At 43.9% G+C, this 25,103-nt stretch overlaps 7 non-coding genes across 7 annotated transcripts; all 7 read left to right on the top strand.

The window, feature by feature from the left end:
• The first annotated feature begins 1,595 nt into the window (after positions 1–1,595).
• trnas-aga (transfer RNA serine (anticodon AGA)) lies at positions 1,596–1,677 on the top strand. The gene has a single exon. It is a non-coding gene; the product is annotated as a tRNA-Ser (tRNA).
• A 3,751-nt stretch (positions 1,678–5,428) lies between these two features.
• On the top strand, positions 5,429–5,510 carry trnas-aga (transfer RNA serine (anticodon AGA)). Its single transcript has one exon. It is a non-coding gene; the product is annotated as a tRNA-Ser (tRNA).
• A 1,695-nt stretch (positions 5,511–7,205) lies between these two features.
• Positions 7,206–7,287, top strand: trnas-aga (transfer RNA serine (anticodon AGA)). Its single transcript has one exon. It is a non-coding gene; the product is annotated as a tRNA-Ser (tRNA).
• A 4,060-nt stretch (positions 7,288–11,347) lies between these two features.
• Positions 11,348–11,429, top strand: trnas-aga (transfer RNA serine (anticodon AGA)). Its single transcript has one exon. It is a non-coding gene; the product is annotated as a tRNA-Ser (tRNA).
• A 1,985-nt stretch (positions 11,430–13,414) lies between these two features.
• trnas-aga (transfer RNA serine (anticodon AGA)) lies at positions 13,415–13,496 on the top strand. Its single transcript has one exon. It is a non-coding gene; the product is annotated as a tRNA-Ser (tRNA).
• A 1,985-nt stretch (positions 13,497–15,481) lies between these two features.
• On the top strand, positions 15,482–15,563 carry trnas-aga (transfer RNA serine (anticodon AGA)). Its single transcript has one exon. It is a non-coding gene; the product is annotated as a tRNA-Ser (tRNA).
• Positions 15,564–17,549: 1,986 nt separating this feature from the next.
• trnas-aga (transfer RNA serine (anticodon AGA)) lies at positions 17,550–17,631 on the top strand. The gene has a single exon. It is a non-coding gene; the product is annotated as a tRNA-Ser (tRNA).
• Positions 17,632–25,103: the final 7,472 nt, after the last annotated feature.

Raw genomic sequence — 25,103 nt, 5'->3', positions numbered from 1 at the left:
TAGTTAGCTATGTAACGTTAGCTTGCTAAAACTGTTCCTCGCTTCACACCGTCAGCACCACTGACGATACACCCAGAAAAACGGACAGCGAAGATATAGATAGATGCCCTTCTTGAGGACATACTTGACGATGATTTCGATTCCCTTGCGCTAAACGTGAGTAAATAACCTTAGCTACATCGCCTTGCAATGTTGAATGCAGTTTTTTGTTGTTGTTGCTAACAGCATCTACTGTCCAGTAGTAGTAGCTAGCTAAAGTTAGCTGTTTGGATATCACACGGCTGTATTAGCTAGCTATAATGAGATAAATATGAGGCTATGTTTGATTGTTTTTAGCCTGTTTCCAATGGAAAGGTTGCTTTCATTTTTGTCCTTCTGACTCCAATGCATTAGCTAACGTTACATTGCAAAAGGGCCGGCCCGTAGGTGGTGAATGTAGGAAACAACATCTCCACCCCGCTGATCCTCAACACTGGGGCCCCACAAGGGTGCGTTCTCAGCCCTCTCCTGTACTCCCTGTTCACCCATGACTGCGTGGCCATGCACGCCTCCAACTCAATCATCAAGTTTGCAGACGACACTACAGTGGTAGGCTTGATTACCAACAGCGACGAGACGGCCTACAGGGAGGAGGTGAGGGCCCTCGGAGTGTGGTGTCAGGAAAATCGGATAGTACAGATATTTCTGTACTAACAGTTTTCACCAATGTTCTCTTTATAATACTATGATAATGTTATATCAGTGGAGGCTGCTGAGGGGAGGACGGCTCATAATAATGTCTGGAATGGAATCAAACTATGTGTTTGATGCATTTGATACCATTCCACTGATTCTGCTTCCAGCCATTACCACGAGCTCCCAAATGTATTTTACCTTTATTTAACTACGCAAGTCAGTTAAGAACAAATTCTTATTTTCAGTGACGGCCTAGGAACAGTGGGTTAACTGTCAGTTCAGGGGCAGAACGACAGATTTGTACCTTGTCAGCTCGGGGATTTGAACTTGCAACCTTCCGGTTACTAGTCCAACACTTTAACCACTAGGAGGTGCCACCAATCTCCTGTGTTTTCTGTTTAAACAATAAGTAAGGATTGAGCCTTGGGGTACTCCCTCGGTGACAGGCAGTGGCTGAGACAAAAAAAAACAGATTGCATACCAGAGAGAATACTATAGACATCAAGAAAGCCAGTCAATTGATTATTGACAAGTTTTCCAACACTTTTGATAAACGGGGAAAAATAGAAATAGGCCTATAACAGTTAGGATCAGCTTGATCTCCCCCTTTGGCGATATACCACAATCCCCCGAGGTGCCTTATTGCTATTTTTATTTATTTATTATTTAACTAGGCAAATCAGTTAAGAACAAATTCGTATTTTCAATGAAGGCCTACACCTGCCAAACACGGATGACGCAGGGCCAATTGTGCGCTGCTCTCTGGGCCTATCAATCACTGCCGGTTGTGATGATACAGCCTGGAAAAAATGGTTACCAACGTAATTTGAGTTTTGCTAAAACATAATATCAGTCAGTGTCTGATATATTTGTAATTTTATGTTGGCTATTACCGGTTTCTGTCTTCAATAGCTGCAGCAGTTGTCGTGGCCGAGTGGTTAAGGCGATGGACTAGAAATCCATTGGGATCTTCCCGCGCAGGTTCGAATCCTGCCGACAACGTGATATTTTTCTCCTGTGATTGGTAATGCCCAGGCGTTTACATTGTATCAGCCTTCCTAAAATGCATTGTTATTTCATCAAGCATGTTAGCTAAATCACGTAGTTAGCTATGTAACGTTAGCTTGCTAAAACTGTTCCTCGCTTCACACCGTCAGCACCACTGACGATACACCCAGAAAAACGGACAGCGAAGATATAGATGTCCTTCTTGAGGACATACTTGACGATGATTTCGATTCCCTTGCGCTAAACGTGAGTAAATAACCTTAGCTACATCGCCTTGCAATGTTGAATGCAGTTTTTTGTTGTTGTTGCTAACAGCATCTACTGTCCAGTAGTAGTAGCTAGCTAAAGTTAGCTGTTTGGATATCACACGGATGTATTAGCTAGCTATAATGAGATAAATATGAGGCTATGTTTGATTGTTTTTAGCCTGTTTCCAATGGAAAGGTTGCTTTCATTTTTGTCCTTCTGACTCCAATGCATTAGCTAACGTTACATTGCAAAAGGGCCGGCCCGTAGGTGGTGAATGTAGGAAACAACATCTCCACCCCGCTGATCCTCAACACTGGGGCCCCACAAGGGTGCGTTCTCAGCCCTCTCCTGTACTCCCTGTTCACCCATGACTGCGTGGCCATGCACGCCTCCAACTCAATCATCAAGTTTGCAGACGACACTACAGTGGTAGGCTTGATTACCAACAGCGACGAGACGGCCTACAGGGAGGAGGTGAGGGCCCTCGGAGTGTGGTGTCAGGAAAATAACCTCACACTCAATGTCAACAAAACAAAGGAGATGATCGTGGACTTCAGGAAACAGCAGAGGGAGAAGCCCCCTATCCATATCGACGGGACAGTAGTGGAGAAGGTGGAAAGTTCCTCGGCGTACACATCACGGACAAACTGAAATGGTCCACCCACACAGACACACAGCGTGGTGAAGAAGGCGCAGCAGCGCCTTTTCAACCTCAGGAGGCTGAAGAAATTTGGCTTGTCACCAAAAACACTCACAAACTTTTACAACTGCACAATCGAGAGCATCCTGTCGGATAGTACAGATATTTCTGTACTAACAGTTTTCACCAATGTTCTCTTTATAATACTATGATAATTTTATATCAGTGGAGGCTGCTGAGGGGAGGACGGCTCATAATAATGTCTGGAATGGAATCAAACTATGTGTTTGATGCATTTGATACCATTCCACTGATTCTGCTTCCAGCCATTACCACGAGCTCCCAAATGTATTTTACCTTTATTTAACTACGCAAGTCAGTTAAGAACAAATTCTTATTTTCAGTGACGGCCTAGGAACAGTGGGTTAACTGTCAGTTCAGGGGCAGAACGACAGATTTGTACCTTTTCAGCTCGGGGATTTGAACTTGCAACCTTCCGGTTACTAGTCCAACACTTTAACCACTAGGAGGTGCCACCAATCTCCTGTGTTTTCTGTTTAAACAATAAGTAAGGATTGAGCCTTGGGGTACTCCCTTGGTGACAGGCAGTGGCTGAGACAAAAAAAAACAGATTGCATACCAGAGAGAATACTATAGACATCAAGAAAGCCAGTCAATTGATTATTGACAAGTTTTCCAACACTTTTGATAAACGGGGAAAAATAGAAATAGGCCTATAACAGTTAGGATCAGCTTGATCTCCCCCTTTGGCGATATACCACAATCCCCCGAGGTGCCTTATTGCTATTTTTATTTATTTATTATTTAACTAGGCAAATCAGTTAAGAACAAATTCGTATTTTCAATGAAGGCCTACACCTGCCAAACACGGATGACGCAGGGCCAATTGTGCGCTGCCCTCTGGGCCTATCAATCACTGCCGGTTGTGATGATACAGCCTGGAAAAAATGGTTACCAACGTAATTTGAGTTTTGCTAAAACATAATATCAGTCAGTGTCTGATATATTTGTAATTTTATGTTGGCTATTACCGGTTTCTGTCTTCAATAGCATCAGCAGTTGTCGTGGCCGAGTGGTTAAGGCGATGGACTAGAAATCCATTGGGATCTTCCCGCGCAGGTTCGAATCCTGCCGACAATGTGATATTTTTCTCCTGTGATTGGTAATGCCCAGGCGTTTACATTGTATCAGCCTTCCTAAAATGCATTGTTATTTCATCAAGCATGTTAGCTAAATCACGTAGTTAGCTATGTAACGTTAGCTTGCTAAAACTGTTCCTCGCTTCACACCGTCAGCACCACTGACGATACACCCAGAAAAACGGACAGCGAAGATATAGATAGATGCCCTTCTTGAGGACATACTTGACGATGATTTCGATTCCCTTGCGCTAAACGTGAGTAAATAACCTTAGCTACATCGCCTTGCAATGTTGAATGCAGTTTTTTGTTGTTGTTGCTAACAGCATCTACTGTCCAGTAGTAGTAGCTAGCTAAAGTTAGCTGTTTGGATATCACACGGATGTATTAGCTAGCTATAATGAGATAAATATGAGGCTATGTTTGATTGTTTTTAGCCTGTTTCCAATGGAAAGGTTGCTTTCATTTTTGTCCTTCTGACTCCAATGCATTAGCTAACGTTACATTGCAAAAGGGCCGGCCCGTAGGTGGTGAATGTAGGAAACAACATCTCCACCCCGCTGATCCTCAACACTGGGGCCCCACAAGGGTGCGTTCTCAGCCCTCTCCTGTACTCCCTGTTCACCCATGACTGCGTGGCCATGCACGCCTCCAACTCAATCATCAAGTTTGCAGACGACACTACAGTGGTAGGCTTGATTACCAACAGCGACGAGACGGCCTACAGGGAGGAGGTGAGGGCCCTCGGAGTGTGGTGTCAGGAAAATCGGATAGTACAGATATTTCTGTACTAACAGTTTTCACCAATGTTCTCTTTATAATACTATGATAATGTTATATCAGTGGAGGCTGCTGAGGGGAGGACGGCTCATAATAATGTCTGGAATGGAATCAAACTATGTGTTTGATGCATTTGATACCATTCCACTGATTCTGCTTCCAGCCATTACCACGAGCTCCCAAATGTATTTTACCTTTATTTAACTACGCAAGTCAGTTAAGAACAAATTCTTATTTTCAGTGACGGCCTAGGAACAGTGGGTTAACTGTCAGTTCAGGGGCAGAACGACAGATTTGTACCTTGTCAGCTCGGGGATTTGAACTTGCAACCTTCCGGTTACTAGTCCAACACTTTAACCACTAGGAGGTGCCACCAATCTCCTGTGTTTTCTGTTTAAACAATAAGTAAGGATTGAGCCTTGGGGTACTCCCTTGGTGACAGGCAGTGGCTGAGACAAAAAAAAACAGATTGCATACCAGAGAGAATACTATAGACATCAAGAAAGCCAGTCAATTGATTATTGACAAGTTTTCCAACACTTTTGATAAACGGGGAAAAATAGAAATAGGCCTATAACAGTTAGGATCAGCTTGATCTCCCCCTTTGGCGATATACCACAATCCCCCGAGGTGCCTTATTGCTATTTTTATTTATTTATTATTTAACTAGGCAAATCAGTTAAGAACAAATTCGTATTTTCAATGAAGGCCTACACCTGCCAAACACGGATGACGCAGGGCCAATTGTGCGCTGCCCTCTGGGCCTATCAATCACTGCCGGTTGTGATGATACAGCCTGGAAAAAATGGTTACCAACGTAATTTGAGTTTTGCTAAAACATAATATCAGTCAGTGTCTGATATATTTGTAATTTTATGTTGGCTATTACCGGTTTCTGTCTTCAATAGCATCAGCAGTTGTCGTGGCCGAGTGGTTAAGGCGATGGACTAGAAATCCATTGGGATCTTCCCGCGCAGGTTCGAATCCTGCCGACAACGTGATATTTTTCTCCTGTGATTGGTAATGCCCAGGCGTTTACATTGTATCAGCCTTCCTAAAATGCATTGTTATTTCATCAAGCATGTTAGCTAAATCACGTAGTTAGCTATGTAACGTTAGCTTGCTAAAACTGTTCCTCGCTTCACACCGTCAGCACCACTGACGATACACCCAGAAAAACGGACAGCGAAGATATAGATAGATGCCCTTCTTGAGGACATACTTGACGATGATTTCGATTCCCTTGCGCTAAACGTGAGTAAATAACCTTAGCTACATCGCCTTGCAATGTTGAATGCAGTTTTTTGTTGTTGTTGCTAACAGCATCTACTGTCCAGTAGTAGTAGCTAGCTAAAGTTAGCTGTTTGGATATCACACGGATGTATTAGCTAGCTATAATGAGATAAATATGAGGCTATGTTTGATTGTTTTTAGCCTGTTTCCAATGGAAAGGTTGCTTTCATTTTTGTCCTTCTGACTCCAATGCATTAGCTAACGTTACATTGCAAAAGGGCCGGCCCGTAGGTGGTGAATGTAGGAAACAACATCTCCACCCCGCTGATCCTCAACACTGGGGCCCCACAAGGGTGCGTTCTCAGCCCTCTCCTGTACTCCCTGTTCACCCATGACTGCGTGGCCATGCACGCCTCCAACTCAATCATCAAGTTTGCAGACGACACTACAGTGGTAGGCTTGATTACCAACAGCGACGAGACGGCCTACAGGGAGGAGGTGAGGGCCCTCGGAGTGTGGTGTCAGGAAAATCGGATAGTACAGATATTTCTGTACTAACAGTTTTCACCAATGTTCTCTTTATAATACTATGATAATGTTATATCAGTGGAGGCTGCTGAGGGGAGGACGGCTCATAATAATGTCTGGAATGGAATCAAACTATGTGTTTGATGCATTTGATACCATTCCACTGATTCTGCTTCCAGCCATTACCACGAGCTCCCAAATGTATTTTACCTTTATTTAACTACGCAAGTCAGTTAAGAACAAATTCTTATTTTCAGTGACGGCCTAGGAACAGTGGGTTAACTGTCAGTTCAGGGGCAGAACGACAGATTTGTACCTTGTCAGCTCGGGGATTTGAACTTGCAACCTTCCGGTTACTAGTCCAACACTTTAACCACTAGGAGGTGCCACCAATCTCCTGTGTTTTCTGTTTAAACAATAAGTAAGGATTGAGCCTTGGGGTACTCCCTCGGTGACAGGCAGTGGCTGAGACAAAAAAAAACAGATTGCATACCAGAGAGAATACTATAGACATCAAGAAAGCCAGTCAATTGATTATTGACAAGTTTTCCAACACTTTTGATAAACGGGGAAAAATAGAAATAGGCCTATAACAGTTAGGATCAGCTTGATCTCCCCCTTTGGCGATATACCACAATCCCCCGAGGTGCCTTATTGCTATTTTTATTTATTTATTATTTAACTAGGCAAATCAGTTAAGAACAAATTCGTATTTTCAATGAAGGCCTACACCTGCCAAACACGGATGACGCAGGGCCAATTGTGCGCTGCCCTCTGGGCCTATCAATCACTGCCGGTTGTGATGATACAGCCTGGAAAAAATGGTTACCAACGTAATTTGAGTTTTGCTAAAACATAATATCAGTCAGTGTCTGATATATTTGTAATTTTATGTTGGCTATTACCGGTTTGTGTCTTCAATAGCATCAGCAGTTGTCGTGGCCGAGTGGTTAAGGCGATGGACTAGAAATCCATTGGGATCTTCCCGCGCAGGTTCGAGTCCTGCCGACAACGTAATATTTTTCTCCTGTGATTGGTAATGCCCAGGCGTTTACATTGTATCAGCCTTCCTAAAATGCATTGTTATTTCATCAAGCATGTTAGCTAAATCACGTAGTTAGCTATGTAACGTTAGCTTGCTAAAACTGTTCCTCGCTTCACACCGTCAGCACCACTGACGATACACCCAGAAAAACGGACAGCGAAGATATAGATAGATGCCCTTCTTGAGGACATACTTGACGATGATTTCGATTCCCTTGCGCTAAACGTGAGTAAATAACCTTAGCTACATCGCCTTGCAATGTTGAATGCAGTTTTTTGTTGTTGTTGCTAACAGCATCTACTGTCCAGTAGTAGTAGCTAGCTAAAGTTAGCTGTTTGGATATCACACGGATGTATTAGCTAGCTATAATGAGATAAATATGAGGCTATGTTTGATTGTTTTTAGCCTGTTTCCAATGGAAAGGTTGCTTTCATTTTTGTCCTTCTGACTCCAATGCATTAGCTAACGTTACATTGCAAAAGGGCCGGCCCGTAGGTGGTGAATGTAGGAAACAACATCTCCACCCCGCTGATCCTCAACACTGGGGCCCCACAAGGGTGCGTTCTCAGCCCTCTCCTGTACTCCCTGTTCACCCATGACTGCGTGGCCATGCACGCCTCCAACTCAATCATCAAGTTTGCAGACGACACTACAGTGGTAGGCTTGATTACCAACAGCGACGAGACGGCCTACAGGGAGGAGGTGAGGGCCCTCGGAGTGTGGTGTCAGGAAAATAACCTCACACTCAATGTCAACAAAACAAAGGAGATGATCGTGGACTTCAGGAAACAGCAGAGGGAGAAGCCCCCTATCCATATCAACGGGACAGTAGTGGAGAAGGTGGAAAGTTCCTCGGCGTACACATCACGGACAAACTGAAATGGTCCACCCACACAGACACACAGCGTGGTGAAGAAGGCGCAGCAGCGCCTTTTCAACCTCAGGAGGCTGAAGAAATTTGGCTTGTCACCAAAAACACTCACAAACTTTTACAACTGCACAATCGAGAGCATCCTGTCGGATAGTACAGATATTTCTGTACTAACAGTTTTCACCAATGTTCTCTTTATAATACTATGATAATGTTATATCAGTGGAGGCTGCTGAGGGGAGGACGGCTCATAATAATGTCTGGAATGGAATCAAACTATGTGTTTGATGCATTTGATACCATTCCACTGATTCCGCTTCCAGCCATTACCACGAGCTCCTCCTCCCAAATGTATTTTACCTTTATTTAACTACGCAAGTCAGTTAAGAACAAATTCTTATTTTCAGTGACGGCCTAGGAACAGTGGGTTAACTGTCAGTTCAGGGGCAGAACGAAAGATTTGTACCTTGTCAGTTCGGGGATTTGAACTTGCAACCTTCCGGTTACTAGTCCAACGCTTTAACCACTAGGAGGTGCCACCAATCTCCTGTGTTTTCTGTTTAAACAATAAGTAAGGGTTGAGCCTTGGGGTACTCCCTTGGTGACAGGCAGTGGCTGAGACAAAAAACAAACAGATTGCATACCAGAGAGAATACTATAGACATCAAGAAAGCCAGTCAATTGATTATTGACAAGTTTTCCAACACTTTTGATAAACGGGGAAAAATAGAAATAGGCCTATAACAGTTAGGATCAGCTTGATCTCCCCCTTTGGCGATATACCACAATCCCCCGAGGTGCCTTATTGCTATTTTTATTTATTTATTATTTAACTAGGCAAATCAGTTAAGAACAAATTCGTATTTTCAATGAAGGCCTACACCTGCCAAACACGGATGACGCAGGGCCAATTGTGCGCTGCCCTCTGGGCCTATCAATCACTGCCGGTTGTGATGATACAGCCTGGAAAAAATGGTTACCAACGTAATTTGAGTTTTGCTAAAACATAATATCAGTCAGTGTCTGATATATTTGTAATTTTATGTTGGCTATTACCGGTTTCTGTCTTCAATAGCATCAGCACTTGTCGTGGCCGAGTGGTTAAGGCGATGGACTAGAAATCCATTGGGATCTTCCTGCGCAGGTTCGAATCCTGCCGACAACGTGATATTTTTCTCCTGTGATTGGTAATGCCCAGGCGTTTACATTGTATCAGCCTTCCTAAAATGCATTGTTATTTCATCAAGCATGTTAGCTAAATCACGTAGTTAGCTATGTAACGTTAGCTTGCTAAAACTGTTCCTCGCTTCACACCGTCAGCACCACTGACGATACACCCAGAAAAACGGACAGCGAAGATATAGATAGATGCCCTTCTTGAGGACATACTTGACGATGATTTCGATTCCCTTGCGCTAAACGTGAGTAAATAACCTTAGCTACATCGCCTTGCAATGTTGAATGCAGTTTTTTGTTGTTGTTGCTAACAGCATCTACTGTCCAGTAGTAGTAGCTAGCTAAAGTTAGCTGTTTGGATATCACACGGATGTATTAGCTAGCTATAATGAGATAAATATGAGGCTATGTTTGATTGTTTTTAGCCTGTTTCCAATGGAAAGGTTGCTTTCATTTTTGTCCTTCTGACGCCAATGCATTAGCTAACGTTACATTGCAAAAGGGCCGGCCCGTAGGTGGTGAATGTAGGAAACAACATCTCCACCCCGCTGATCCTCAACACTGGGGCCCCACAAGGGTGCGTTCTCAGCCCTCTCCTGTACTCCCTGTTCACCCATGACTGCGTGGCCATGCACGCCTCCAACTCAATCATCAAGTTTGCAGACGACACTACAGTGGTAGGCTTGATTACCAACAGCGACGAGACGGCCTACAGGGAGGAGGTGAGGGCCCTCGGAGTGTGGTGTCAGGAAAATAACCTCAAACTCAATGTCAACAAAACAAAGGAGATGATCGTGGACTTCAGGAAACAGCAGAGGGAGAAGCCCCCTATCCATATCGACGGGACAGTAGTGGAGAAGGTGGAAAGTTCCTCGGCGTACACATCACGGACAAACTGAAATGGTCCACCCACACAGACACACAGCGTGGTGAAGAAGGCGCAGCAGCGCCTTTTCAACCTCAGGAGGCTGAAGAAATTTGGCTTGTCACCAAAAACACTCACAAACTTTTACAACTGCACAATCGAGAGCATCCTGTCGGATAGTACAGATATTTCTGTACTAACAGTTTTCACCAATGTTCTCTTTATAATACTATGATAATGTTATATCAGTGGAGGCTGCTGAGGGGAGGACGGCTCATAATAATGTCTGGAATGGAATCAAACTATGTGTTTGATGCATTTGATACCATTCCACTGATTCCGCTTCCAGCCATTACCACGAGCTCCTCCTCCCAAATGTATTTTACCTTTATTTAACTACGCAAGTCAGTTAAGAACAAATTCTTATTTTCAGTGACGGCCTAGGAACAGTGGGTTAACTGTCAGTTCAGGGGCAGAACGAAAGATTTGTACCTTGTCAGTTCGGGGATTTGAACTTGCAACCTTGCGGTTACTAGTCCAACGCTTTAACCACTAGGAGGTGCCACCAATCTCCTGTGTTTTCTGTTTAAACAATAAGTAAGGGTTGAGCCTTGGGGTACTCCCTTGGTGACAGGCAGTGGCTGAGACAAAAAACAAACAGATTGCATACCAGAGAGAATACTATAGACATCAAGAAAGCCAGTCAATTGATTATTGACAAGTTTTCCAACACTTTTGATAAACGGGGAAAAATAGAAATAGGCCTATAACAGTTAGGATCAGCTTGATCTCCCCCTTTGGCGATATACCACAATCCCCCGAGGTGCCTTATTGCTATTTTTATTTATTTATTATTTAACTAGGCAAATCAGTTAAGAACAAATTCGTATTTTCAATGAAGGCCTACACCTGCCAAACACGGATGACGCAGGGCCAATTGTGCGCTGCCCTCTGGGCCTATCAATCACTGCCGGTTGTGATGATACAGCCTGGAAAAAATGGTTACCAACGTAATTTGAGTTTTGCTAAAACATAATATCAGTCAGTGTCTGATATATTGATATATTTGTAATTTTATGTTGGCTATTACCGGTTTCTGTCTTCAATAGCATCAGCAGTTGTCGTGGCCGAGTGGTTAAGGCGATGGACTAGAAATCCATTGGGATCTTCCCGCGCAGGTTCGACTCCTGCCGACAACGTGATATTTTTCTCCTGTGATTGGTAATGCCCAGGCGTTTACATTGTATCAGCCTTCCTAAAATGCATTGTTATTTCATCAAGCATGTTAGCTAAATCACGTAGTTAGCTATGTAACGTTAGCTTGCTAAAACTGTTCCTCGCTTCACACCGTCAGCACCACTGACGATACACCCAGAAAAACGGACAGCGAAGATATAGATAGATGCCCTTTTTGAGGACATACTTGACGATGATTTCGATTCCCTTGCGCTAAACGTGAGTAAATAACCTTAGCTACATCGCCTTGCAATGTTGAATGCAGTTTTTTGTTGTTGTTGCTAACAGCATCTACTGTCCAGTAGTAGTAGCTAGCTAAAGTTAGCTGTTTGGATATCACACGGATGTATTAGCTAGCTATAATGAGATAAATATGAGGCTATGTTTGATTGTTTTTAGCCTGTTTCCAATGGAAAGGTTGCTTTCATTTTTGTCCTTCTGACGCCAATGCATTAGCTAACGTTACATTGCAAAAGGGCCGGCCCGTAGGTGGTGAATGTAGGAAACAACATCTCCACCCCGCTGATCCTCAACACTGGGGCCCCACAAGGGTGCGTTCTCAGCCCTCTCCTGTACTCCCTGTTCACCCATGACTGCGTGGCCATGCACGCCTCCAACTCAATCATCAAGTTTGCAGACGACACTACAGTGGTAGGCTTGATTACCAACAGCGACGAGACGGCCTACAGGGAGGAGGTGAGGGCCCTCGGAGTGTGGTGTCAGGAAAATAACCTCACACTCAATGTCAACAAAACAAAGGAGATGATCGTGGACTTCAGGAAACAGCAGAGGGAGAAGCCCCCTATCCATATCGACGGGACAGTAGTGGAGAAGGTGGAAAGTTCCTCGGCGTACACATCACGGACAAACTGAAATGGTCCACCCACACAGACACACAGCGTGGTGAAGAAGGCGCAGCAGCGCCTTTTCAACCTCAGGAGGCTGAAGAAATTTGGCTTGTCACCAAAAACACTCACAAACTTTTACAACTGCACAATCGAGAGCATCCTGTCGGATAGTACAGATATTTCTGTACTAACAGTTTTCACCAATGTTCTCTTTATAATACTATGATAATGTTATATCAGTGGAGGCTGCTGAGGGGAGGACGGCTCATAATAATGTCTGGAATGGAATCAAACTATGTGTTTGATGCATTTGATACCATTCCACTGATTCCGCTTCCAGCCATTACCACGAGCTCCTCCTCCCAAATGTATTTTACCTTTATTTAACTACGCAAGTCAGTTAAGAACAAATTCTTATTTTCAGTGACGGCCTAGGAACAGTGGGTTAACTGTCAGTTCAGGGGCAGAACGAAAGATTTGTACCTTGTCAGTTCGGGGATTTGAACTTGCAACCTTGCGGTTACTAGTCCAACGCTTTAACCACTAGGAGGTGCCACCAATCTCCTGTGTTTTCTGTTTAAACAATAAGTAAGGGTTGAGCCTTGGGGTACTCCCTTGGTGACAGGCAGTGGCTGAGACAAAAAACAAACAGATTGCATACCAGAGAGAATACTATAGACATCAAGAAAGCCAGTCAATTGATTATTGACAAGTTTTCCAACACTTTTGATAAACGGGGAAAAATAGAAATAGGCCTATAACAGTTAGGATCAGCTTGATCTCCCCCTTTGGCGATATACCACAATCCCCCGAGGTGCCTTATTGCTATTTTTATTTATTTATTATTTAACTAGGCAAATCAGTTAAGAACAAATTCGTATTTTCAATGAAGGCCTACACCTGCCAAACACGGATGACGCAGGGCCAATTGTGCGCTGCCCTCTGGGCCTATCAATCACTGCCGGTTGTGATGATACAGCCTGGAAAAAATGGTTACCAACGTAATTTGAGTTTTGCTAAAACATAATATCAGTCAGTGTCTGATATATTTGTAATTTTATGTTGGCTATTACCGGTTTCTGTCTTCAATAGCATCAGCAGTTGTCGTGGCCGAGTGGTTAAGGCGATGGACTAGAAATCCATTGGGATCTTCCCGCGCAGGTTCGACTCCTGCCGACAACGTGATATTTTTCTCCTGTGATTGGTAATGCCCAGGCGTTTACATTGTATCAGCCTTCCTAAAATGCATTGTTATTTCATCAAGCATGTTAGCTAAATCACGTAGTTAGCTATGTAACGTTAGCTTGCTAAAACTGTTCCTCGCTTCACACCGTCAGCACCACTGACGATACACCCAGAAAAACGGACAGCGAAGATATAGATAGATGCCCTTCTTGAGGACATACTTGACGATGATTTCGATTCCCTTGCGCTAAACGTGAGTAAATAACCTTAGCTACATCGCCTTGCAATGTTGAATGCAGTTTTTTGTTGTTGTTGCTAACAGCATCTACTGTCCAGTAGTAGTAGCTAGCTAAAGTTAGCTGTTTGGATATCACACGGATGTATTAGCTAGCTATAATGAGATAAATATGAGGCTATGTTTGATTGTTTTTAGCCTGTTTCCAATGGAAAGGTTGCTTTCATTTTTGTCCTTCTGACGCCAATGCATTAGCTAACGTTACATTGCAAAAGGGCCGGCCCGTAGGTGGTGAATGTAGGAAACAACATCTCCACCCCGCTGATCCTCAACACTGGGGCCCCACAAGGGTGCGTTCTCAGCCCTCTCCTGTACTCCCTGTTCACCCATGACTGCGTGGCCATGCACGCCTCCAACTCAATCATCAAGTTTGCAGACGACACTACAGTGGTAGGCTTGATTACCAACAGCGACGAGACGGCCTACAGGGAGGAGGTGAGGGCCCTCGGAGTGTGGTGTCAGGAAAATAACCTCACACTCAATGTCAACAAAACAAAGGAGATGATCGTGGACTTCAGGAAACAGCAGAGGGAGAAGCCCCCTATCCATATCGACGGGACAGTAGTGGAGAAGGTGGAAAGTTCCTCGGCGTACACATCACGGACAAACTGAAATGGTCCACCCACACAGACACACAGCGTGGTGAAGAAGGCGCAGCAGCGCCTTTTCAACCTCAGGAGGCTGAAGAAATTTGGCTTGTCACCAAAAACACTCACAAACTTTTACAACTGCACAATCGAGAGCATCCTGTCGGATAGTACAGATATTTCTGTACTAACAGTTTTCACCAATGTTCTCTTTATAATACTATGATAATGTTATATCAGTGGAGGCTGCTGAGGGGAGGACGGCTCATAATAATGTCTGGAATGGAATCAAACTATGTGTTTGATGCATTTGATACCATTCCACTGATTCCGCTTCCAGCCATTACCACGAGCTCCTCCTCCCAAATGTATTTTACCTTTATTTAACTACGCAAGTCAGTTAAGAACAAATTCTTATTTTCAGTGACGGCCTAGGAACAGTGGGTTAACTGTCAGTTCAGGGGCAGAACGAAAGATTTGTACCTTGTCAGTTCGGGGATTTGAACTTGCAACCTTGCGGTTACTAGTCCAACGCTTTAACCACTAGGAGGTGCCACCAATCTCCTGTGTTTTCTGTTTAAACAATAAGTAAGGGTTGAGCCTTGGGGTACTCCCTTGGTGACAGGCAGTGGCTGAGACAAAAAACAAACAGATTGCATACCAGAGAGAATACTATAGACATCAAGAAAGCCAGTCAATTGATTATTGACAAGTTTTCCAACACTTTTGATAAACGGGGAAAAATAGAAATAGGCCTATAACAGTTAGGATCAGCTTGATCTCCCCCTTTGGCGATATACCACAATCCCCCGAGGTGCCTTATTGCTATTTTTATTTATTTATTATTTAACTAGGCAAATCAGTTAAGAACAAATTCGTATTTTCAATGAAGGCCTACACCTGCCAAACACGGATGACGCAGGGCCAATTGTGTGCTGCCCTCTGGGCCTATCAATCACTGCCGGTTGTGATGATACAGCCTGGAAAAAATGGTTACCAACGTAATTTGAGTTTTGCTAAAACATAATATCAGTCAGTGTCTGATATATTTGTAATTTTATGTTGGCTATTACCGGTTTCTGTCTTCAATAGCATCAGCAGTTGTCGTGGCCGAGTGGTTAAGGCGATGGACTAGAAATCCATTGGGATCTTCCCGCGCAGGTTCGACTCCTGCCGACAACGTGATATTTTTCTCCTGTGATTGGTAATGCCCAGGCGTTTACATTGTATCAGCCTTCCTAAAATGCATTGTTATTTCATCAAGCATGTTAGCTAAATCACGTAGTTAGCTATGTAACGTTAGCTTGCTAAAACTGTTCCTCGCTTCACACCGTCAGCACCACTGACGATACACCCAGAAAAACGGACAGCGAAGATATAGATAGATGCCCTTCTTGAGGACATACTTGACGATGATTTCGATTCCCTTGCGCTAAACGTGAGTAAATAACCTTAGCTACATCGCCTTGCAATGTTGAATGCAGTTTTTTGTTGTTGTTGCTAACAGCATCTACTGTCCAGTAGTAGTAGCTAGCTAAAGTTAGCTGTTTGGATATCACACGGATGTATTAGCTAGCTATAATGAGATAAATATGAGGCTATGTTTGATTGTTTTTAGCCTGTTTCCAATGGAAAGGTTGCTTTCATTTTTGTCCTTCTGACTCCAATGCATTAGCTAACGTTACATTGCAAAAGGGCCGGCCCGTAGGTGGTGAATGTAGGAAACAACATCTCCACCCCGCTGATCCTCAACACTGGGGCCCCACAAGGGTGCGTTCTCAGCCCTCTCCTGTACTCCCTGTTCACCCATGACTGCGTGGCCATGCACGCCTCCAACTCAATCATCAAGTTTGCAGACGACACTACAGTGGTAGGCTTGATTACCAACAGCGACGAGACGGCCTACAGGGAGGAGGTGAGGGCCCTCGGAGTGTGGTGTCAGGAAAATAACCTCACACTCAATGTCAACAAAACAAAGGAGATGATCGTGGACTTCAGGAAACAGCAGAGGGAGAAGCCCCCTATCCATATCGACGGGACAGTAGTGGAGAAGGTGGAAAGTTCCTCGGCGTACACATCACGGACAAACTGAAATGGTCCACCCACACAGACACACAGCGTGGTGAAGAAGGCGCAGCAGCGCCTTTTCAACCTCAGGAGGCTGAAGAAATTTGGCTTGTCACCAAAAACACTCACAAACTTTTACAACTGCACAATCGAGAGCATCCTGTCGGATAGTACAGATATTTCTGTACTAACAGTTTTCACCAATGTTCTCTTTATAATACTATGATAATGTTATATCAGTGGAGGCTGCTGAGGGGAGGACGGCTCATAATAATGTCTGGAATGGAATCAAACTATGTGTTTGATGCATTTGATACCATTCCACTGATTCCACTTCCAGCCATTACCACGAGCTCCTCCTCCCAAATGTATTTTACCTTTATTTAACTACGCAAGTCAGTTAAGAACAAATTCTTATTTTCAGTGACGGCCTAGGAACAGTGGGTTAACTGTCAGTTCAGGGGCAGAACGAAAGATTTGTACCTTGTCAGTTCGGGGATTTGAACTTGCAACCTTGCAGTTACTAGTCCAACGCTTTAACCACTAGGAGGTGCCACCAATCTCCTGTGTTTTCTGTTTAAACAATAAGTAAGGGTTGAGCCTTGGGGTACTCCCTTGGTGACAGGCAGTGGCTGAGACAAAAAAAAAACAGATTGCATACCAGAGAGAATACTATAGACATCAAGAAAGCCAGTCAATTGATTATTGACAAGTTTTCCAACACTTTTGATAAACGGGGAAAAATAGAAATAGGCCTATAACAGTTAGGATCAGCTTGATCTCCCCCTTTGGCGATATACCACAATCCCCCGAGGTGCCTTATTGCTATTTTTATTTATTTATTATTTAACTAGGCAAATCAGTTAAGAACAAATTCGTATTTTCAATGAAGGCCTACACCTGCCAAACACGGATGACGCAGGGCCAATTGTGCGCTGCCCTCTGGGCCTATCAATCACTGCCGATTGTGATGATACAGCCTGGAAAAAAATGGTTACCAACGTAATTTGAGTTTTGCTAAAACATAATATCAGTCAGTGTGTGATATATTTGTAATTTTATGTTGGCTATTACCGGTTTCTGTCTTCAATAGCATCAGCAGTTGTCGTGGCCGAGTGGTTAAGGCGATGGACTAGAAATCCATTGGGATCTTCCCGCGCAGGTTCGAATCCTGCCGACAACGTGATATTTTTCTCCTGTGATTGGTAATGCCCAGGCGTTTACATTGTATCAGCCTTCCTAAAATGCATTGTTATTTCATCAAGCATGTTAGCTAAATCACGTAGTTAGCTATGTAACGTTAGCTTGCTAAAACTGTTCCTCGCTTCACACCGTCAGCACCACTGACGATACACCCAGAAAAACGGACAGCGAAGATATAGATAGATGCCCTTCTTGAGGACATACTTGACGATGATTTCGATTCCCTTGCGCTAAACGTGAGTAAATAACCTTAGCTACATCGCCTTGCAATGTTGAATGCAGTTTTTTGTTGTTGTTGCTAACAGCATCTACTGTCCAGTAGTAGTAGCTAGCTAAAGTTAGCTGTTTGGATATCACACGGATGTATTAGCTAGCTATAATGAGATAAATATGAGGCTATGTTTGATTGGTTTTAGCCTGTTTCCAATGGAAAGGTTGCTTTCATTTTTGTCCTTCTGACTCCAATGCATTAGCTAACGTTACATTGCAAAAGGGCCGGCCCGTAGGTGGTGAATGTAGGAAACAACATCTCCACCCCGCTGATCCTCAACACTGGGGCCCCACAAGGGTGCGTTCTCAGCCCTCTCCTGTACTCCCTGTTCACCCATGACTGCGTGGCCATGCACGCCTCCAACTCAATCATCAAGTTTGCAGACGACACTACAGTGGTAGGCTTGATTACCAACAGCGACGAGACGGCCTACAGGGAGGAGGTGAGGGCCCTCGGAGTGTGGTGTCAGGAAAATAACCTCACACTCAATGTCAACAAAACAAAGGAGATGATCGTGGACTTCAGGAAACAGCAGAGGGAGAAGCCCCCTATCCATATCGACGGGACAGTAGTGGAGAAGGTGGAAAGTTCCTCGGCGTACACATCACGGACAAACTGAAATGGTCCACCCACACAGACACACAGCGTGGTGAAGAAGGCGCAGCAGCGCCTTTTCAACCAATCTCCTGTGTTTTCTGTTTAAACAATAAGTAAGGGTTGAGCCTTGGGGTACTCCCTTGGTGACAGGCAGTGGCTGAGACAAAAAAAAAACAGATTGCATACCAGAGAGAATACTATAGACATCAAGAAAGCCAGTCAATTGATTATTGACAAGTTTTCCAACACTTTTGATAAACGGGGAAAAATAGAAATAGGCCTATAACAGTTAGGATCAGCTTGATCTCCCCCTTTGGCGATATACCACAATCCCCCGAGGTGCCTTATTGCTATTTTTATTTATTTATTATTTAACTAGGCAAATCAGTTAAGAACAAATTCGTATTTTCAATGAAGGCCTACACCTGCCAAACACGGATGACGCAGGGCCAATTGTGCGCTGCCCTCTGGGCCTATCAATCACTGCCGGTTGTGATGATACAGCCTGGAAAAAATGGTTACCAACGTAATTTGAGTTTTGCTAAAACATAATATCAGTCAGTGTCTGATATATTTGTAATTTTATGTTGGCTATTACCGGTTTCTGTCTTCAACAGCATCAGCAGTTGTCGTGGCCGAGTGGTTAAGGCGATGGACTAGAAATGCATTGGGATCTTCCCGCGCAGGTTCGAATCCTGCCGACAACGTGATATTTTTCTCCTGTGATTGGTAATGCCCAGGCGTTTACATTGTATCAGCCTTCCTAAAATGCATTGTTATTTCATCAAGCATGTTAGCTAAATCACGTAGTTAGCTATGTAACGTTAGCTTGCTAAAACTGTTCCTCGCTTCACACCGTCAGCACCACTGACGATATACTCAGAAAAACGGACAGCGAAGATATAGATGCCCTTCTTGAGGACATACTTGACGATGATTTCGATTCCCTTGCGCTAAACGTGAGTAAATAACCTTAGCTACATCGCCTTGCAATGTTGAATGCAGTTTTTTGTTGTTGTTGCTAACAGCATCTACTGTCCAGTAGTAGTAGCTAGCTAAAGTTAGCTGTTTGGATATCACACGGATGTATTAGCTAGCTATAATGAGATAAATATGAGGCTATGTTTGATTGTTTTTAGCCTGTTTCCAATGGAAAGGTTGCTTTCATTTTTGTCCTTCTGACTCCAATGCATTAGCTAACGTTACATTGCAAAAGGGCCGGCCCGTAGGTGGTGAATGTAGGAAACAACATCTCCACCCCGCTGATCCTCAACACTGGGGCCCCACAAGGGTGCGTTCTCAGCCCTCTCCTGTACTCCCTGTTCACCCATGACTGCGTGGCCATGCACGCCTCCAACTCAATCATCAAGTTTGCAGACGACACTACAGTGGTAGGCTTGATTACCAACAGCGACGAGACGGCCTACAGGGAGGAGGTGAGGGCCCTCGGAGTGTGGTGTCAGGAAAATAACCTCACACTCAATGTCAACAAAACAAAGGAGATGATCGTGGACTTCAGGAAACAGCAGAGGGAGAAGCCCCCTATCCATATCAACGGGACAGTAGTGGAGAAGGTGGAAAGTTCCTCGGCGTACACATCACGGACAAACTGAAATGGTCCACCCACACAGACACACAGCGTGGTGAAGAAGGCGCAGCAGCGCCTTTTCAACCTCAGGAGGCTGAAGAAATTTGGCTTGTCACCAAAAACACTCACAAACTTTTACAACTGCACAATCGAGAGCATCCTGTCGGATAGTACAGATATTTCTGTACTAACAGTTTTCACCAATGTTCTCTTTATAATACTATGATAATGTTATATCAGTGGAGGCTGCTGAGGGGAGGACGGCTCATAATAATGTCTGGAATGGAATCAAACTATGTGTTTGATGCATTTGATACCATTCCACTGATTCCGCTTCCAGCCATTACCACGAGCTCCTCCTCCCAAATGTATTTTACCTTTATTTAACTACGCAAGTCAGTTAAGAACAAATTCTTATTTTCAGTGACGGCCTAGGAACAGTGGGTTAACTGTCAGTTCAGGGGCAGAACGAAAGATTTGTACCTTGTCAGTTCGGGGATTTGAACTTGCAACCTTCCGGTTACTAGTCCAACGCTTTAACCACTAGGAGGTGCCACCAATCTCCTGTGTTTTCTGTTTAAACAATAAGTAAGGGTTGAGCCTTGGGGTACTCCCTTGGTGACAGGCAGTGGCTGAGACAAAAAAAAAACAGATTGCATACCAGAGAGAATACTATAGACATCAAGAAAGCCAGTCAATTGATTATTGAAAAGTTTTCCAACACTTTTGATAAACGGGGAAAAATAGAAATAGGCCTATAACAGTTAGGATCAGCTTGATCTCCCCCTTTGGCGATATACCACAATCCCCCGAGGTGCCTTATTGCTATTTTTATTTATTTATTATTTAACTAGGCAAATCAGTTAAGAACAAATTCGTATTTTCAATGAAGGCCTACACCTGCCAAACACGGATGACGCAGGGCCAATTGTGCGCTGCCCTCTGGGCCTATCAATCACTGCCGGTTGTGATGATACAGCCTGGAAAAAATGGTTACCAACGTAATTTGAGTTTTGCTAAAACATAATATCAGTCAGTGTCTGATATATTTGTAATTTTATGTTGGCTATTACCGGTTTCTGTCTTCAACAGCATCAGCAGTTGTCGTGGCCGAGTGGTTAAGGCGATGGACTAGAAATGCATTGGGATCTTCCCGCGCAGGTTCGAATCCTGCCGACAACGTGATATTTTTCTCCTGTGATTGGTAATGCCCAGGCGTTTACATTGTATCAGCCTTCCTAAAATGCATTGTTATTTCATCAAGCATGTTAGCTAAATCACGTAGTTAGCTATGTAACGTTAGCTTGCTAAAACTGTTCCTCGCTTCACACCGTCAGCACCACTGACGATATACCCAGAAAAACGGACAGCGAAGATATAGATGCCCTTCTTGAGGACATACTTGACGATGATTTCGATTCCCTTGCGCTAAACGTGAGTAAATAACCTTAGCTACATCGCCTTGCAATGTTGAATGCAGTTTTTTGTTGTTGTTGCTAACAGCATCTACTGTCCAGTAGTAGTAGCTAGCTAAAGTTAGCTGTTTGGATATCACACGGATGTATTAGCTAGCTATAATGAGATAAATATGAGGCTATGTTTGATTGTTTTTAGCCTGTTTCCAATGGAAAGGTTGCTTTCATTTTTGTCCTTCTGACTCCAATGCATTAGCTAACGTTACATTGCAAAAGGGCCGGCCCGTAGGTGGTGAATGTAGGAAACAACATCTCCACCCCGCTGATCCTCAACACTGGGGCCCCACAAGGGTGCGTTCTCAGCCCTCTCCTGTACTCCCTGTTCACCCATGACTGCGTGGCCATGCACGCCTCCAACTCAATCATCAAGTTTGCAGACGACACTACAGTGGTAGGCTTGATTACCAACAGCGACGAGACGGCCTACAGGGAGGAGGTGAGGGCCCTCGGAGTGTGGTGTCAGGAAAATAACCTCACACTCAATGTCAACAAAACAAAGGAGATGATCGTGGACTTCAGGAAACAGCAGAGGGAGAAGCCCCCTATCCATATCAACGGGACAGTAGTGGAGAAGGTGGAAAGTTCCTCGGCGTACACATCACGGACAAACTGAAATGGTCCACCCACACAGACACACAGCGTGGTGAAGAAGGCGCAGCAGCGCCTTTTCAACCTCAGGAGGCTGAAGAAATTTGGCTTGTCACCAAAAACACTCACAAACTTTTACAACTGCACAATCGAGAGCATCCTGTCGGATAGTACAGATATTTCTGTACTAACAGTTTTCACCAATGTTCTCTTTATAATACTATGATAATGTTATATCAGTGGAGGCTGCTGAGGGGAGGACGGCTCATAATAATGTCTGGAATGGAATCAAACTATGTGTTTGATGCATTTGATACCATTCCACTGATTCCGCTTCCAGCCATTACCACGAGCTCCTCCTCCCAAATGTATTTTACCTTTATTTAACTACGCAAGTCAGTTAAGAACAAATTCTTATTTTCAGTGACGGCCTAGGAACAGTGGGTTAACTGTCAGTTCAGGGGCAGAACGAAAGATTTGTACCTTGTCAGTTCGGGGATTTGAACTTGCAACCTTCCGGTTACTAGTCCAACGCTTTAACCACTAGGAGGTGCCACCAATCTCCTGTGTTTTCTGTTTAAACAATAAGCAAGGGTTGAGCCTTGGGGTACTCCCTTGGTGACAGGCAGTGGCTGAGACAAAAAAAAAACAGATTGCATACCAGAGAGAATACTATAGACATCAAGAAAGCCAGTCAATTGATTATTGAAAAGTTTTCCAACACTTTTGATAAACGGGGAAAAATAGAAATAGGCCTATAACAGTTAGGATCAGCTTGATCTCCCCCTTTGGCGATATACCACAATCCCCCGAGGTGCCTTATTGCTATTTTTATTTATTTATTATTTAACTAGGCAAATCAGTTAAGAACAAATTCGTATTTTCAATGAAGGCCTACACCTGCCAAACACGGATGACGCAGGGCCAATTGTGCGCTGCCCTCTGGGCCTATCAATCACTGCCGGTTGTGATGATACAGCCTGGAAAAAATGGTTACCAACGTAATTTGAGTTTTGCTAAAACATAATATCAGTCAGTGTCTGATATATTTGTAATTTTATGTTGGCTATTACCGGTTTCTGTCTTCAACAGCATCAGCAGTTGTCGTGGCCGAGTGGTTAAGGCGATGGACTAGAAATGCATTGGGATCTTCCCGCGCAGGTTCGAATCCTGCCGACAACGTGATATTTTTCTCCTGTGATTGGTAATGCCCAGGCGTTTACATTGTATCAGCCTTCCTAAAATGCATTGTTATTTCATCAAGCATGTTAGCTAAATCACGTAGTTAGCTATGTAACGTTAGCTTGCTAAAACTGTTCCTCGCTTCACACCGTCAGCACCACTGACGATATACCCAGAAAAACGGACAGCGAAGATATAGATGCCCTTCTTGAGGACATACTTGACGATGATTTCGATTCCCTTGCGCTAAACGTGAGTAAATAACCTTAGCTACATCGCCTTGCAATGTTGAATGCAGTTTTTTGTTGTTGTTGCTAACAGCATCTACTGTCCAGTAGTAGTAGCTAGCTAAAGTTAGCTGTTTGGATATCACACGGATGTATTAGCTAGCTATAATGAGATAAATATGAGGCTATGTTTGATTGTTTTTAGCCTGTTTCCAATGGAAAGGTTGCTTTCATTTTTGTCCTTCTGACTCCAATGCATTAGCTAACGTTACATTGCAAAAGGGCCGGCCCGTAGGTGGTGAATGTAGGAAACAACATCTCCACCCCGCTGATCCTCAACACTGGGGCCCCACAAGGGTGCGTTCTCAGCCCTCTCCTGTACTCCCTGTTCACCCATGACTGCGTGGCCATGCACGCCTCCAACTCAATCATCAAGTTTGCAGACGACACTACAGTGGTAGGCTTGATTACCAACAGCGACGAGACGGCCTACAGGGAGGAGGTGAGGGCCCTCGGAGTGTGGTGTCAGGAAAATAACCTCACACTCAATGTCAACAAAACAAAGGAGATGATCGTGGACTTCAGGAAACAGCAGAGGGAGAAGCCCCCTATCCATATCAACGGGACAGTAGTGGAGAAGGTGGAAAGTTCCTCGGCGTACACATCACGGACAAACTGAAATGGTCCACCCACACAGACACACAGCGTGGTGAAGAAGGCGCAGCAGCGCCTTTTCAACCTCAGGAGGCTGAAGAAATTTGGCTTGTCACCAAAAACACTCACAAACTTTTACAACTGCACAATCGAGAGCATCCTGTCGGATAGTACAGATATTTCTGTACTAACAGTTTTCACCAATGTTCTCTTTATAATACTATGATAATGTTATATCAGTGGAGGCTGCTGAGGGGAGGACGGCTCATAATAATGTCTGGAATGGAATCAAACTATGTGTTTGATGCATTTGATACCATTCCACTGATTCCGCTTCCAGCCATTACCACGAGCTCCTCCTCCCAAATGTATTTTACCTTTATTTAACTACACAAGTCAGTTAAGAACAAATTCTTATTTTCAGTGACGGCCTAGGAACAGTGGGTTAACTGTCAGTTCAGGGACAGAACGAAAGATTTGTACCTTGTCAGTTCGGGGATTTGAACTTGCAACCTTCCGGTTACTAGTCCAACGCTTTAACCACTAGGAGGTGCCACCAATCTCCTGTGTTTTCTGTTTAAACAATAAGTAAGGGTTGAGCCTTGGGGTACTCCCTTGGTGACAGGCAGTGGCTGAGACAAAAAAAAAACAGATTGCATACCAGAGAGAATACTATAGACATCAAGAAAGCCAGTCAATTGATTATTGACAAGTTTTCCAACACTTTTGATAAACGGGGAAAAATAGAAATAGGCCTATAACAGTTAGGATCAGCTTGATCTCCCCCTTTGGCGATATACCACAATCCCCCGAGGTGCCTTATTGCTATTTTTATTTATTTATTATTTAACTAGGCAAATCAGTTAAGAA

The sequence above is a fragment of the Oncorhynchus mykiss genome, chromosome 2, assembly GCF_057628025.1.
Source record: "Oncorhynchus mykiss isolate SJ-2025 chromosome 2, ASM5762802v1, whole genome shotgun sequence".
Lineage (NCBI taxonomy): Eukaryota > Metazoa > Chordata > Actinopteri > Salmoniformes > Salmonidae > Oncorhynchus > Oncorhynchus mykiss.
This window is presented reverse-complemented; position numbering and strand designations above follow the sequence as displayed.